Source organism: Podarcis muralis, chromosome 3 (assembly GCF_964188315.1).
Source record: "Podarcis muralis chromosome 3, rPodMur119.hap1.1, whole genome shotgun sequence".
Lineage (NCBI taxonomy): Eukaryota > Metazoa > Chordata > Lepidosauria > Squamata > Lacertidae > Podarcis > Podarcis muralis.
The window spans coordinates 99,355,687-99,373,633 of record NC_135657.1 but is presented as its reverse complement, the minus strand read 5'-3'; positions in this window follow the sequence as shown (position 1 = coordinate 99,373,633).

Sequence of the window (17,947 nt, the reverse complement as noted above, 5' to 3'; positions counted from 1 at the left end):
GCCTGTGTGCAGGAGTTAGGCTTGAAAATAGCCTCCCATGGCTGTTTTCAAGCATAATTGCTGTGGGGATCCGGGGAAGCTGTAGGGCACATATGAAGGCTCCATGAATTGCATGCAGCCTGGAGGCTGCTGTTTCCCAGCATCAAAAATCATGCTTTGTATTTAGTGTTTTGCTAGTTATAGCCTGTGAGCTCATTGCACTTTGCTTCCTACCTTGTGTGTTGTGCAGTGCATGATTAATGCTTAATAAATATAACTCTTTGCTACAGATGATAAGAAATTAGTTTTCTATGCTGTATCTAATTGTTTCGATCATTTGTCAGAATCACGGTTATGTAGCTTTCAAGATTATCATTAAACATTTTTCATATTCATCAGAGAGTATTTGTTGCCCATCTCCCTAGGATTCTTCATGATGGAGAATGTTTATTAATCTGTGCAGTCAAATAAAAATCTTCTACATAATGAGAGCTTTATTTGCACACCTGTTTTCCTAATGCTTAAAAAAAAGAAACTGCATGCAAATAAATACCAATGAGAAAAACTAGTGTGGGTTGTTTTCAACATCTGCAGCTAACAGAAAACCCTTCTGCGCCTGAAAATGATTGTAATATTTTGTAGCAGCACAACTGCAGGTGTAAACAAAAAGGAATTGAAATAGGCAACCCCTTTTAATTATAAATATGATGAGATAATGTATGGAGGATTCCAAAGGTGACACCTATTGAGGCAGACCAGTCTTCCCCAAAATGGTGACTTCCAGGTGTGCTGGACAGCAACTCTCATCAGTTCTAGCCCTCATAGCCAAAGGGTGAGCATTGATGGGAGCTTTAGCTCACAATATCTGGAATATCCAGAAACTGAGGCAGACTATAGGTCCATCTTATCCATGTTTAACCATGGAGGTGTGATATTTGGGATCTTAAATCCAGAGATCATTACACACCGTGGGTGGTGGCGGCAGGGGCCCCATCATTGCACTGTTTTCCTGCTCAGATTTATTACTTGGAGGAATTAACCAAAAATCACACACCATCAATCTTGATTCGGATAAAAGTGTACATTTAAGTACCGTATTTTTTGCTCTATAAGACTCACTTTTTCCCTCCTAAAAAGTAAGGGGAAATGTGTGTGCGTCTTATGGAGTGAATGCAGGCTGCACAGCTATCACAGAAGCCAGAACAGCAAGAGGGATTGCTGCTTTCACTGCACAGCGATCCCTCTTGCTGTTCTGGCTTCTGAGATTCAGAATATTTCCCCCCCCCTTGTTTTCCTCCTCCAAAAACTAGGTGCATCTTGTGGTCTGGTGCATCCTATAGAGCAAAAAATACAGTATATAGACAAAATAGCAACCAGGTCAGTAAAAGGGCTTAGAAGTTTGGAGTGTCAAATGAAATGTTTACAGAAGAGTAAAGGTAAAGGTAAAAAGGTAAAGGACCCCTGGATGGTTAAGTCCAGTCAAAGGTGACTATGGGGTGTGGCACTCATCTCTCTTTTCAGGCCGAGGGAGCTGGAGTTTGTCCACAGACAATTTCCTGGGTCATGTTAATTTACAGAAGAGTAAATTAGTTCAGAAGAAGAGTTGTTTTATGTAGAGATTAACACAGCCTACCCAAACCCACATTTGTGCAGCTTCCCTGTAACAGAAGTTTCTTCGGATGGCTCACACAAATGCAAACAAGTGCTCAGTTATTGACTGGATATTGGAGCACTATTTCTAATACCTGTTTCTTCGGACCTACCTGCATTTGAGATAAATTCATTTTTGTGTTAGTTCCAATAGTCTGGAATTACTGTTAGCTTCCCCTAATCAAATAGACAAGGCCTGCAGTTCAAGCAGGAGACAATCTAATGAAATTTCAGGAACCATTTAGAGAATAAGTTCATCTCATAGCAGAAGAATATGCATTCCAATCACCGTCACTGAATTAGGTGAGCCACAATTTGTTTGTGTTAGACATGAGTATCTAGGTTTAGGAAGCACGAGGCACTGAAGTGATTTTAATCAGATCAGCACTCAGCAGCAAAATTAAGGGAGATTCCTTGTCTTGCCCAGTTGTACTATTCCATGGTTTTGAGTCATTGTCCCCTGCCCTTGTTATTGACAAATATAGCTGCTTTTACTTTTTATGTGCCTTGGAGAATACTGAATTTAACAGTTCAGGGTGGAATATGCCAGGGCTTTTTTTTCCCAGCCGGAACTCAGTTCCAGCACCTCTCAGGTGGGCACCATTGCTATTATACAATAACAAAGGAGGCATTCATGGTGAGTTCTGGCACCTTTTTTTCTAGAAAAATAGCACTGCTACAAGCAGAGGAAGATCCTTTTCTAACATCTGAAGAGTGACTTTGTGTTTTGATGATTACGTCTCCTCTACTTTGCTTTTTGTATTTGTCAAAACCTGAATATTGCGTAGACCTTGGGATAGAGTGAGACAACATTTAGGTCCACCATAATATCAGCATTTTCTCTCTGGAAACTTGATCCTGCATTATGTGTTGTTGAAAAACAGAAGTGGTGGCCAGGCCCTTCATAGTCCCTTGCACAATAACCTGTATTTGGATATCACTTCATGCCCCTGATGATGCCATTCTATCAGGAGGTCCATTCTACACGATACCAGAACCAGACTTTTGGTGTGGTGGAACCTAGCTTTTGAAATTTCCTCCCTTCATATATCTGAGAGGCACCTTCCCTGTTATCATTCTGATGCCTACTAAAGATGTTCATCTTTCAACAATCCTTCTAAAAGGAGAACTTTATCCCAGCTGGTACCTATATTGGGATTAATTTATTTTATGTATGTGCAGGTGGTTTAAAAGTGTGTGTGTCAATATTTCTATCTCTCTATCATATCTATCATCTATCTATCTATCTATCATCTATCTATCTATCTATCTATCTATCATCTATCATCTATCTATCATCTATCAATATCTATCTATCTATCTATCATCTATCTATCTATCTATCTATCTATCTATCTATCTATCATCTATCATCTATCTATCATCTATCTATCTATCATCTATATCTATCTATCTATCTATCTATCTATCTATCTATCTATCTATCATCTATCTATCTATCATCTATCTATCTATCATCTATCTATCATCTATCTATCTATCTATCTATCTATCTATCTATCTATCTATCTATCATCTATCTATCTATCTATCTATCTATCTATCTATCTATCATCTATCTATCATCTATCTATCATCTGTCTATCTATATCTATCATCTCTATCATCTCTATCATCTCTATTGGGTTGAAATGTTTTGTGAATGCAATTGTTTTAACTGTTTTTATCCTTGTAGAAGGATATGTTTTCATTATATTATATATTTCATTATATAATCACTTTGGGGTGCCTCGTGGGAAACGATTCATAAATGAAACAAATAAATGCAATAACAACAGTGTGCGAAACAAAAAGCTTTTGCCACGATAAATTTGTTAGGGTTTGATCCCTACAAAGTTGTTCTCATTCTATTCAAACAGAAAGCAAAGGGGCAAGTGACTTAGCCTTGACAATGCTTCAAGATTATTTGCTGTTTTTTCAGCAACAGCTAAAATGGCATCTCCCTCTGGAAGTACTTTGAGCATGACTGGCAAAAACAGCATTTCATCTCTGCTAGTGCATACCATGAAAAAAAATGCACTTAATTTGTTGCTTACAAATATGCCTGTTTCATGCCCCTCCTTCTTTTCATCCACCCTCTGGCCCCCATTAGCCCATGTGCTGGCAACAACAGTATACATGTGTGGAAACAAGTATTACTGGATACGGTAGCAAAGATAGATGATACTGCTAGCTACTTTCTCTTTTTGTATAGGTGAATGCTACATTGCTGTTTCTCATGCCTAAATAAGTGCTGCTGTTTCAATGGAAAGCCCCTCTTCATGTTTCATTGTGCATTCAAGGCAAATACCTCAACATTTAATATTATGTTGAATGGCATAATGAGCAGAGCTTCCCAAAAGCATTGATAGCTCAAGGCTAAGTGGCTTTTTTTGTTGTTGTTTGGCGGTGCTTTAAAATAAGCACCACAAACAATGCGATAGGTGCCTTTTTGCAGAAAAACCCATTCATAAACGTTCACCTAATCATTCCCCAATAGCAAGTTGTCATAGCTACAAGATGGCAAAAATATGACGGTCTTGAATTTAATGATAATAAATATTTCTATATGGCAAATCAACCCTCCCAGCTCTAGATGATTTCTCTAGCAATGGCCTGTCAGCAGGGCCAGTCCAATATATTTTGCTGCCTGAGGCGAAAGATAAAATGGCTTCTCTACCCACTCCATGTACAAAAGCTGACAAGACTAGCATTTGAATCCAACAATGCTATTGTTAGAGTCCATCACCTACTTTTAAAATGTATTTTAGACTTAATTTAAATGGCCCTTCTAGGTTTTAAGCTGTCCTAATGGGAATCTGCAAACCTGTGTGGTGCTCACCCATTTTGTATTTGTGCTGGTGTTGTTGTTTTTTTGTAACCTACTGCAAATGTAACCTACATGCACTGCTCTGGTTCGCCAGAAGCGGCTTAGTCATGTTGGCCACATGACCCGGAAGCTGTCTGCGGACAAACGCCAGCTCCCTCAGCCTATAGAGTGGGATGAGTGCCGCAACCCCAGAGTTGTCCGCGACTGGACCTAATAGTCAGGGGTACCTTTACCTTAGGGACGTGGGTGGTGCTGTGGGTTAAACCACAGAGCCTAGGACTTGCCGATCAGAAGGTCGGGGGTTCGAATCCCCGCGACGGGGTGAGCTCCCATTGCTCGGTCCCTGCTCCTGCCAACCTAGCAGTTCGAAAGCACGTCAAAGTGCAAGTAGATAAATAGGTACCACTCTGGCGGGAAGGTAAACGGTATTTCCGTGCGCTGCTCTGGTTCGCCAGAAGCGGCTTAGTCATGCTGGCCACATGACCCGGAAGCTGTACGCCGGCTCCCTCGGCCAATAAAGCGAGATGAGCGCCGCAACCCCAGAGTCGGTCACGACAGGACCTAATGGTCAGGGGTCCCTTTACCTTTATCGTAGGTTCAGTATGAGAAAGGGTGGGTTTCTAAATTGAATGGAAGAAATGAATAAGAGTTATTCGGAACTGCCAATGGCACACTGAGTGCAATCTACAAATGACTGCAGCAGGCTAACTTAGGTCAGTTGGCACTCCATACCCCTGAGCTTCTGAAACCTGTGATGGCTTCTTAGTCCTGTCGGTCAGCTTTCCAGAAGCATATGACAGATGCTAAGCTAAACGCTAAGCTTAGTTGCTAAGCTTTGGCCTGATTCTTTGATCTTATCCAGGAGGACACTTCTGGAGTGTTAATGTACAATGGAGCCTAATTTAAGAACAGAGAGTTTAATTGACACATGGGAATCACTCTTTGTTCTGATTACAAGCTCTTGCTGAGCTGTGAAAAATACCCAAGGAGTAAAGAGAGGAGCCGTTTTGAATTCACTGCCTTGATGCACTCACCCCAGGGGGGCAGATGGGGAGTACTGCATGGAGACGATAATAGACCATGTGAACTTGCCTTTGGACAAACACACTTTCCTTTAATTTGGTAGATAATACGTCCCTGGTTATATCTGTTGTTATATACTGGGAATGAAGCGTGAGCTTGGCCAAAATTCTAAAACCAAAAGCTTTTTGCATTATTGCTGCTGTTAAAACGCCATTTGTAAGCAACAAGCCGGCAACCTACCCAAGTGGTAATGTATTCAAGTTCAATACTCTCACTCTGTAGCAAGTGTGTTAATATATAAAACAACAGTAACCAGCCCACTGGGAAATTCCGGAGCCCAATAAAACACATAAAAAGATAACAGTGATTTCAAGATGGCTTTTTGTTGGTTTGGGGTGTTGTTTTTTTCCAGCTTGGGATGCTTCTGAGCATTGGAGTCTGGCCGTATTACTTTGCTGCTAGATGGCCACATTGGGATGCTTTAATTGGCGTGTGATTTCTGCTCACTGCCCAATGGAGTAGCATTAATGTCATGCACTGTTTCCCTTCTCTGTGCCTGTTCAATTTCTGTTGAGTAGGGACCGCTAGCTCAGATCATTTGAAATTGGCTGATTCAACTCATTTGTTTGTTGAGGGCCTTTTCACATCATTGGTGGCAGTCTGCATTGAAACAGCTCAACAGAGTCCAAATGTGCTCTGCTATGGAAGTGATAGAGACAGATGACCTATGTGCAGAGGCCTGCTTAGCAATGGGAGCTGACACCTGCTACACCAGGAATAGTCAACATGGTGCCTGACAGATGCAGTTGGACTCCAATATTGTTGAACTCCAACTCCCATCAGCCCCATGCTGGCTGGGGCTGATGGGAGTTGGAGTTTAACAATATTTGGTGGGCACCATTTTGGCTCACCATATATATAGTAGTTCGATAGTATATGAATCACATTGGGCAGTGTCAAAATAGACTTTGAACCATCCACACACCTTAGAATGAGTTGGCCAGCTCAGCCTGAGAACCGGCTTTCTGTGGCTTCTCACTGCATCAGGTGCATATCTTGAACTACAATATTTGAAGTGTCTCCTCAAACTTCCTCTCTCTATGGATCGTAGTTGATCAAATCCCAGACTGTGTGACCCAGTGACTAGGGTGTCCAGAGTAGAGATGAAGAATGGTCAAGTACCTTTCACTTGGGAAAGTGCTATTAGAAAAGCTAATAAAGGAGTATATTACATTTCATATAGAAGCCCATTGAATGAACTGGAGTTGTTCAAGAGAACTACGATACACTTGTGAAAGCACCATTAATTTTGATGAGAATGTGTGAGACATGCCCCTGGCAGCTCATGCCCCTAGTATATCATGAAGGATATGAAGCAAGTTGAGGGCCTTTTGAAAAATTTGCCCTGAGTATATATAACAGGTGATCCATGTATCATTTCTTTTATCTCAGGACTCCGCTCCTGTCGACTCGTTTGAGGCTATTGTGAAGCCTTTTTGCAGCGGAATAAAAACTTTGTGTACAATCAAGACACTGCTTGGCCAACCTGCCTGCTTTTCAGATATGTTTTGATATCTATGTCCTTTTCACCTGGGCACAAAGTCTACAGAATACGTTATTTCAATCCAGTCTTTGCAACCTTTTATCAAACAGGCAACTTTTCTGCTTGGCTGGAGCTGGATTTGCGTGTATCTTATTACATGGTACTAGTGAGCAACAAAGATTCCAGTGTAGTATGCTGCCTGTGTAGACAGAAAACGCTGGCTTGGGTGCTTGGGCAGTCGGTATTGGGAACAATGTCTGTGAGGAGACTTGAAGAAACCCACAGAAGAGTAGAAGGTACGTAGAAGGTTTGGGGTTTTTTTAAGCCCCTGCCCGAATAGAGCATCGTACAAATTTGGCACAGCACAAACTCTGAAAGTTTACTTGTCAGAGCATTTACCTGAACTACAGTGGAAGATCGGATTGTGGACATAATCTGTGATGGAGGCACGTCCACAACCCACAGCGTTCATAACCTGCAGCGCTGCGTCTGCGCACACGCATGACGCGATTTGGTGTTTCTGCACATGCACAAAGCACGATTTAGCGCTTCTCCGCATGTGCGAGCGGCGAAACCTGGAAGTAACCCTTTCCAGTACTTCCGGGTTTCCCGCGGTCCGTAACCTGAAAACGTGTAACCCAAAGCATCTGTAACCTGAGATACCACTGTAACTTGTTTTACTTAATGTAAGCTTCACTGTCTCTTTTTCTCTCCTGTACCTCAACCTACACTCAGTGGCATACTCTGGGCTTTCAAATTTCGGTGGGGTGGCACCCTGTTGCAACACCAAAATTTAGGCACCCTTCCCTCTTGTGTTTTCTTCTAGTCATTGTTGTGGCAACCCCTGCGGTCCCCTAAATCTGACTCTGCTACACTTAAGTCAATAATTCAAGGTGTTGGTTGACAACGCACAATTGAAGCCTCTTAAGAGTGGGTTTCTGTGTTACATCTTCTTACTCAAAGGGTTTATATGAGAATAGAGGTTGGAGTGAGAAACCTTTTCTAAATGGAAGTCTGTATTCCTTTGTTGGCCACTTTCAGTGTGTGTGTGTGTGTGTGTGTGTGTGTGTGTGACATGTCAGTGATAGGCAGGGCCAGAGGCAAAAAGATGGGACTCTTCCCTTCGTACAATAGGGCACATTCCAGCCACACACAAGACCAGAAGTTTCTACACCTCTTGATTTTCCAAGCAAGACATATGACCACAGTTCAATGACACACTCCAGAAGCATTTGATTTAATGACTAAAACCATATCAGGACAGTGTGCAATAAAACAATTCAGCACAAAACAAGAGTTCAAAAACAATTCAATATACAATAAAAATGATCTAAAAGAAGCAGCATATCACTATTGCAGGAATTGTTCAACAAGTAGCAGAGGCCAATGAAAGCTGAGTATGTGTTTAACAGCATGCGGAAGCTTGCAAGTTTTACATTTTTCTCCTACCATCTTAAAAACATGAATGTACATCCTATTCTTCTCCTGAAGAGCGGTATGCTTTATTTTTATTTATTTTTGAAAAAATTATTGCAGAACAGTAAATGCATGTTAAGTCCCATGCTGCTGCTGCTAATAATAATAATAATAATAATAATAATAATAATAATATTCCAGTTGACATGTGGTCTTAGGCAAGTTACCATTCCCCATCTGCAAAATGGGAATAATAGGAAACAGCATTCTGGCGAGGGTGAACCATAATGCTAGAGGACACTGCAAATTAACCAAACCGTGATCTAAAAAGTAGCAGCAATATAAACACTCCATTCATTGCAAAACTATGCTGCTTGGGTGCCTGCTGGGGGAGAGACTATCTGCTCCTAGCATTCAGGTGATGTTACCTCCAAAGCTATAATACATTTTCTGTATCAATATGCTAGTTATCTCATTCATTTTTCAGAGAGGTTTTGGTGGAATAAGGCCCTATAGCGGGGTTAACAACTCTTGAATTTCTCTTTTTTCCTTTGCAACATTCTACAGAGAGTCTTACATTTTTAAGGCAATGTCTCATAAAAAAGAACATTTGGAATGGGAGTCTCCCCATTATCTTCGGCAATGCAGTGGCAGCAATGAGTGAGCCTGAAAATATAAGCTGCAGGACTGAGAGAGCTCCATACTCTTTTCTCTGATCACAGCTTTGTAAAATCTGTAAGCATGTTTCTGATGGGGAAGATAAAGAGAACTTGGCAAATATTTGTTAACTGCTGAATATTTGCATGTTGAACAATGCCGCTCTCCCCCCCCACATGGCTGCATAAAACAAATGGGCCATTACACAGAGATGATGTCAAATATATTCAACATTTAGAGAAGGCATAAGGCGACTATCATTGCGTGTCAATACCCCTCCCCCCCCAGAAATAAAGACACAGGAGACGTTGATTAAGTTAATTGGGCATGAAAAGGCCACAACTTTATTGATTAGAGAATTGAAGGTATTGGCCTTAGGCATTGGCACCTATCCACTACGCGGCATGGTGACCGGGATGGGTTAACACGAACCGTGGGGGGTCCTGTTGAAGTACGCCAACTAGGATCCCACGGGTGTCACCGCTCGGGGGCGTGCCGGAGGCCCTTACCTTCCCAGGTTTCGGACAAGACAACGCCCCCCGGAGTCCTTTACCGGACTACCCCTTTTCTTGGGGAAGGTGATGGCGTACCTTCCCCCCGATCCATTTGCATAACAATTAAACCCCCAGCCAATGCCTAACCGCCAATACTAAAGAAAGTTGTGACGTTTGCTACGAGGTAGGCGAAAAAACCAAAAGGCCGTAAGTTCGCCAACTTGGAAAAATTCCTACCAGGCCCCTTGCGGCGACCAACCGAAGTCCATAGCAAGGTCATATCTACCTAAGCTAACCTATACCTAAGGGTGGATGGGGCGGGAAAACCTCTCAGCTGGCCAGGAGTAAAGAGGGTGGTCCCTGGGCGTGCCTGGCCTTAAGTATGCCAAGGCCACGCCTCCCCCAGCCGGCCGATTGGCGGACGGGTGGAAGGCACGCCCAGGGATTCCCCCAACTCTCGCGGGGGCAGCAGGCCAGCCCCCGCGCTTGGGGGGAGGGGCAAGACCGCAACCCCCTCTCTTCCCCCATGGGGTCAGAAATGGCTTTCTTGCATCTGAAGGTATGATAATTTTCACTGTGTGTTGAGTACAACATCAGGTGATGACTTCAGGATCCTCCAGACCTTGTTTATTCAGTATTCTGATTTGCCTGCACAAAGCTTGCGTGGTAGTCAGATTATAGTCGCATCAGACTGATGGCTTTTATGAAGGTTTATTCTGCAACGTGCCATTGAAACGTGCTAAAACAGTGCATTAGTGGTGAGTTTATAGTGGACCATCTGTACATCATTCTGCTTTATTAGTTGTTCTGCAGGGCATTCCCAATGTTACTGCATTATTGCCATCTGGAGGGGGGCTCTGGCCCTATAGCACAACTGAAGCAAAAAACAAAATTATTAATGGGAAGATATGTAAACATCCTGTAAGCAAATCAGGATGAATGCTTATGGTCATATATTGTCCTGGCAAACAGAATGCTGCTGAGAGAATGCTCTAGATATCATTTTATGAAGCATTCATCATGATTTGTGCTTGTGATGTTATTGGAGACAGTAATAATAATAATAATAATAATAATAATAATAATAATAATAATAATAATAATACCACCCTGCTCATCTGGCTGGGTTTCCACAGCCACTCTGGGTGGCTCCCAACAGAGGACTAAAAACAGAATAAAACTTCAAATTTCCCTAAACAGGGCTGCCTTCGGATGTCTTCTAAAAGTCAGATAGTTGTTTATTTCCTTGGCAGATGGGAGGGTGTTCCACAGGGCGGGTGCCACTACTGAGAAGGTCCTCTGCCTGGTTACCTGTAACCTCACTTCTCGCAGTGAGGGAACCGCCAGAAGGCCCTCAGAGCTGGACCTCAGTGTCCGGACTGAACTATGGGGGTGGAAACACTCCTTCAGGTATACTGAAGTTATGAACAATTGTGCTTTCAATACCCTTTGCACCTACAAAAATATCAGGACTGCCATATCGCTTCATTTGCAATAGGTTCATATCCTGTTTCCCACTAAAATCCTATAACTTTTCATACTACAATTTTGTTTTGTCCTGTTTACAAATCTTCTCACTAGTTCATTCACCCCACACTTTTCAATCCAATTCCTCATCGCTTTCCAAACTGCAAAATATCTGTGGATTATTGTTGTGCTAGGATAACAGAGCACTTTAATTCCCTTTAATTGAGCAAACTTAAAGTCCCAGTAAGTGTTTGAGACCCTTGAAAGGAACCAGCACTGATTTATGGTCACAGAAAGGACATGCGCTATCACTCAATATCATGCCAAATGCAACATTTGTGCACAGCTGCTGCTACTCATCAAGAGATGAGAAATGAAGTGAAGAATCAAGACCCAGGGAGCCATGAGGGATCTGACCCCATGGTTTGGCTTGAGGACATATATGGTCTTAGGTAGGATAATTTGAATACAGTGGTACCTCGGGTTACATATGCTTCAGGTTACATGCGCTTCAGGTTACAGACTCCGCTAAGCAAGAAATATTACCTCGGGTTAAGAACTTTGCTTCAGGATGAGAACAGAAATCGCGCAGCAGTGGTGCGGTGGCAGCGGGAGGCCCCATTAGCTAAAGTGGTGCTTCAGGTTAAGAACAGTTTCAGGTTAAGAACAGACCTCCGGAACGAATTAAGTACGTAACCAGAGGTACTACTGTAGTTATACCACTCTGATGTCTCACAAAGAAAACATCAGAACTCCACTGCTGTCATAAATAAACAAAAGCCTGGATCCAAAGTCCCATGATGAACTCTAGATGCAGTGGGGGCTGTGATATGTCTCCATCTGGAGCTAACCATCCCTTCCCATTGCCATATAGTGTGCTCCTCAAACACAAAGGAATAGTGGGAAGATTCTCACAAGGAGAGGGATGGGAAGCACACACAAGCCAGGGAGCTCCAGTGTAGACACAAACATGCGAATGGATGTTGTTTCCTGCATTAAACAGAGTTCATGATTCAGCTAATCTATTAGAACATTTAAAGAGTTGCACCCCCTGATTAAATTACCAAAGGAAGAAAGCCATGATTGGCTCCTCTCACCAGGGAGACAAGGAAGGGGCAGGCGTACATTTAAGAAATCAAATTCCCCCAAGGGCAGAAACTCTGTTCAGCCAATTAAAAAACCTATAATTTCCCAGTTTGGTGTCCTCGGACACTTGTGGTACATATGCTTTTCTGCTTCCTGCTTTCTTAGGAAGCAGGCTTATCAATCTTAAACTTTAAATAGATCAGACCTTTAACATTCAGGCAAGAAACCCAGCAACTCAACATTTCACCAAAAGCCAGCAATACATGTTTAGGTGAAATTAAATTCCTCAGCGCTAATGGATCATGTTTCCTGTACAGTGGTACCTTGGGTTAAGAACTTAATTCGTTCTGGAGATCCGTTCTTAACCTGAGGTACCACTTTAGCTAATGGGGCCTCCAGCTGCTGCCCTGCCGCTGCCGCGTGATTTCTGTTCTCATCCTGAGGTAAAGTTCTTAACCCAGGGTACTATTTCTGGGTTAGCTGAGTCTAACCTGAAGCATCTGTAACCTGAGGTACCATTGTATTAAACAGGCATATCTGAACGCGAAAACTGGGAGCTAGATGCCTTCTTTATAGGAGATTGGGATAAAGGATGCAGGCTTGGCCAGGACGGCTTTCCTGTTATTGCTGCTGGGGTTGACAAGGCATGTGAGCCTCACCTATCCTGAGCCTACTCCAGTTGAGGAATCAGACAACTCTTCCCCAAGCCAGCGAGCCCCACCTGGGCTTCTTACCTAAGCATTGGGGTGTTGTGTCCTAATTATTTATTTGGGATTAGGATGTGGTGGGCATTTGGGAAGATAGTATGCAGGACAGGTGCTGTTATGTTGATAGCTGCTGGGTGGTGACATACAATTACAGGTCACATTAGGCCACAAACCTATACACACCTACATGTGAGTATAATTCCCACTGAACTTAATGAAGCTTACTTCTGAGTACAGTGGTACCTTGGGTTACATACACTTCAGGTTACATATGCTTCAGGTTACAGACTCTGCTAACCCAGAAATAGTGCTTCAGGTTAAGAACTTTGCTTCAGGATGAGAACAGAAATTGTGCTCTGGTGGCGCGGCAGCATCAGGAGGCCCCATTAGCTAAAGTGGTGCTTCAGGTTAAGAACAGTTTCAGGTTAAGTACGGACCTCCGGAACAAATTAAGTACTTAACCTGAGGTACCACTGTACAGACTTGCATAAAATTGCACTATAAATAGGTTCTGATGGTGATCTGTTGTCCCAAAAGACCCCAAACATTTATAAAAGAAAGTAATATCACAAGAGGGTTTGAAGTTGTCAGAAGGTTGAATCTGTCATGAAAAATAAAAGGCCACAGCAGGATAAAAAAATAATCGTTTTGGCTATTCGTTTTAGTTAAAGAAGGCCGCTGCTGTAGATGAAGGCAGGTGATTCTTTATGTGTGCTCATTCATCATTCTGTATGGGCTAACTTTACTGCCTTAAATATTTATTACTTAATCCCAAAAAGTAATAATAGTAATGTTCTAACTTTTCTCAGGCTGTGTTCCTTCTGCAGGGTAATTACTTGTGATGAGTGCTAGAGGGTACAGTATTCCCAAGCTGAATTTCTCTGGCAAGCGAAAAAAAGTTTTCAAGATGCTTCTTACCTTTCTGCTTTGTTCCAGTCCCAGAGCTATTGTGGAAATATTATATTGTACGCAAAGGATAATGGAATTTTCCAAGTCTCAGCCTTTAATTACTAGATTGACAATTTCCTAGCTAGAAAAAACACACACCCTCAAACGCAACAGTCACTTGTTCTTGTTTAAACGATGTTTTGCTTATTTACTTGATATAGCCAAACAAAGATTTGCCAATAAAGCCAATAATTCTTGTTAAAACAATCCTTTTAAAACAACAACAACATAGATTGAGGAAGAAGGCTGCTATTTAACCATTTGCAAAAAAAGAGAAGTGAATATGAGGAAAGAGAATAGTTCCTTGTATGAAAATGAAGAGGCCTGGAAGGAATGCTTCAGCTTCCTGATGACAGGGCAGGTTGATAATGGGAAAAATATGCATAGTTAAGGGAGATTCTCACAGGGAGAAGGACTACAATCTAATGCAGGGATGGTGAACCTGTGGCTCTCCAATCCCATCAGCCTCTGCCATTGGTCATATTGTATGGAAGATTCTTACAATGTGGGGGAAAGTTAAGAAATACCATCTCTCTCCCCCTGGCCTACCTTCAGAGAAGGGTGATGGTTCTTTTGGTTGCAATTAGGTGGTCTGCAGCTAAGGTAAAGGTAAAGGTACCCCTGCCCGTACGGGCCAGTCTTGATAGACTCTGGGGTTGTGCGCCCATCTCACTCAAGAGGCCGGGGGCCAGCGCTGTACGGAGACACTTCCGGGTCACGTGGCCAGCATGACAAAGCTGCATCTGGCGAGCCAGCGCAGCACACGGAACGCCGTTTACCTTCCCGCTGGTAAGCGGTCCCTATTTATCTACTTGCACCCGGGGGTGCTTTCGAACTGCTAGGTTGGCAGGCGCTGGGACCGAGCAGCGGGAGCGCACCCCGCTGCGGGGATTCGAACTGCCGACCTTTCGATCAGCAAGCCCTAGGCGCTGAGGCTTTTATCCACAGCGCCACCCGCGTCCCTTATGGTCTGCACCTAGGTAGCTGTAATTAGCAGATAGCTGAGAAACTGGTAAGATTCATCTTGCCGTTACATAATTCTTACCCAAAGATGCTACATTCTGTTTAGGCTCCACATGCCTCAGAGCGGAGGTTCAGCTGCTCAAGTTGCCTCCTTAATTATTTTGACCACAGGCTGCCAGCACATGGTCTGAGAGGGGTCAGGTCCATCTTGCACATGGAGTCATAGAATTGTATAGTTGGAAGGGATCCTGAGGATCATCTAGTCCAACCCCCTGCAATGCAGGAATATGCCGCTGTCAGCTACTACAGCAGCAAGAATGTCACTTGCCCCAAAATGGAAAGAAGCAGAAGTCCCAGTAAAGGAAGAATGGATACAAAAACTTATGGAATATGCAGGAATGGTGAAACTTACCAGAAGAATAAGAAATCAAGGTAAAAAACTTTTTATAAAAGAATGGAAATTGTTTATTGATTTTTTACAGATAAATTGTAAACAGATAAAAACATTAGCGGGATTATTTTAACAACCTGCAGTTTTATAAGAGTATATATTTACAGTAGATAATCTAACGAGCAAGTTAAATGAATTTGGATATGAAGGTATGAAAAAATAAATTTAAGGAACCGCAGAAAGAGGGGGAAGGGAGTCAAATTTTGAAATGTTAAATGGATTGTAAAATTAATGAAATGTATAAATTTGAAAAGAATAAAAAACACTTTAAAAAAAGGAATATGCAGCTGTCCAATACGGGGATTGAACCTGCAACCTTGGCGTCATGGTCTCAAAGAGGAAATTCTACAGGGTGGAAAGTCTTCAGCTGTACCATCCAGCTGGGCATTGTTCCTGGTGCAGGGGAAATTAGGGTCTCTGGCTTTTGAGGGGTGTGTGTGTGTGTGTGTATTTAGCTAACTTAATCTCACATATCTTCTCCTTGCTATCACAGGGCCCAGAAGCAGTGATTCAGAGTGGGTTTGTAAGGTCCATAAACAGAAAGGTGTGTGATACCAAGCGTGCTGGCAATAACCCTACTGCAATTGGTTCCTTTTTTAATAATACCCAACAAGGCTATCCTGGGATCAAAAGGAAATTTATATACCTGGTTTATACTGCTTAAAAGGCAATTCTGTACATGCCTGCTCTGAAGTCCCATTGAGTTGAATAAGGCTTATTCCCAGGTAAGTGGGTAAAAGATTGCACTGTTAATGTGTGGAACTATGCCGTTTCTTTTCCAGCAGTACATGGCAAATTGCTTGTTTATAATTGAGCTTTTAAAGGGTGTTAGAGACAATCTTGATGCCAATCTAAAAGCAAGCCCCCTAAAAGGATGTGGATTTAAGAGTTTAGAAAGTCCATATTCTGTCCCATGCCTCTTGCTCTTTGTCAGTCCAGGGAGGTCTATTCCATTTTTCTACATAAAACAGATTATTCCTCAAATGTTGTTGTTGTTGTTTAGTCGTTTAGTCGTGTCCAACTCTTCATGACCCCTTGGCCCAGAGCACGCCAGGCACTCCTGTCTTCCACTGCCTCCCGCAGTTTAGTCAAACTCATGCTGGTAGCTTCGAGAACACTATCCAACCATCTCATCCTCTGTCGTCCCCTTCTCCTTCTGCCCTCAATCTTTCCCAACATCAGGGTCTTTTTCAGGGAGTCTTCTCTTCTCATGAGGTGGCCAAAGTATTGCAACCTTAGCTTCAGGATCTGTCCTTCCAGTGAGCACTCAGGGCTGATTTTCTTCAGAATGGATAGGTTTGATCTTTTGCAGTCCACGGGACGCTCAAGAATCTCCTCCAGCACCATAATTCAAAAGCGTCAATTCTTCAGCGATCAGCCTTCTTTATGGTCCAGCTCTCACTTCCATACATCACTACTGGGAAAACCATGGCTTTAACTATACGGACCTTTGTTGGCAAAGTGATGCCTCTGCTTTTTAAGATGTTGTCTAGGTTTGTCATTGCTCAAATAAGAATTTTATATAGCAAAAGAAATAAAATGCCTAAAAACAAGAACTTCTTTTGCCTGCGGTCAGGTTACCATAGGCCATACCAAAGAACCCTTTTTTTAAAAATAAAAAACCATGATGGACCCAGGGAAGGTATTCTATAAAAACAGTGTTGTGCCTCAAAATTCAGTGTCTCTGACACCCAGCCACTGAATGTCAGGTTGTAGGAGCGACGTGGAGAAGGACCTCTGATATGGTTCTAAGCAGAAGATGCCAGTAGAAGAGATTATCCTTAAGATATCCCAATTCCAGGCACTTGTGTCCAAGGTTCACTACCCATGAGTTATTAAGAACATAAGAACATCCTTACTGGATCATACCATAGACCACTGTTGTTCTCCAGTGGGTGGAATTCAGAGTTGTGGTGCCTCTGATCCTGCAGATATTCTTTACCAATTGAGTCATCTTCCAAACAGAATCTTCTCTGAGTACAGTATGACTGATATTGGATATTACCCATCCAGCGTATTTTATGAAGCAGGAATATATAGCACACCAAGCAAGTGACTTGTATTACTAGCCTCTGGCTTCACAAATGCTTCATGTATTCTCTGTCCACATTTCTGCCTTCAGCGCATCTTGACACTGTCTTTTGCCTTGATGAAAATTGTGCACATGGCAATCAAGTTCATTTCGCGAAGCGTCGCAAATTAGGAAGAGGACTTGTGAAAGCAGACATTACCTCAGGAAAAAAAATACCTGAGTCAGTTAGTGATCACTGGTGATCGTAGGTTCTTTTATAGAGAATGGGCAGGTGTCTTGATGCAATAGCTTGGTAAAATATTTTTTGTGGGGTTTTTTTTGTCTGTCACTTAGCTAAAATACTGCTACAACTAATTTTGAACTGAAACCGCCAATTTTTCTCTTTTTTATGTGAAAAACAGCTGGGGACTGTATTAAATAGCAGAACATTTTCTGAAACAATAGCCAGCATAGCTGGGTTGCTAGCACATTCCCTCACTCTGTGAGCTGTATAGTTATTGATATGCAAACAATAAGAACATGCAGTCTTGAACTGGAGAAAGTCTTCAGAAAGGGAAACAAGTTTCTTCTTAGTTGTTACGTTATGACAGCATTGGGACCCAGATTTAAACAGGAAGGTCTTCTCCCATGCCTACTTGCCCAGAAGCTAAGGACAATTGCTGAGGGCCCCTTGGGATTTCCCCATCATCTGAGGTGAAATG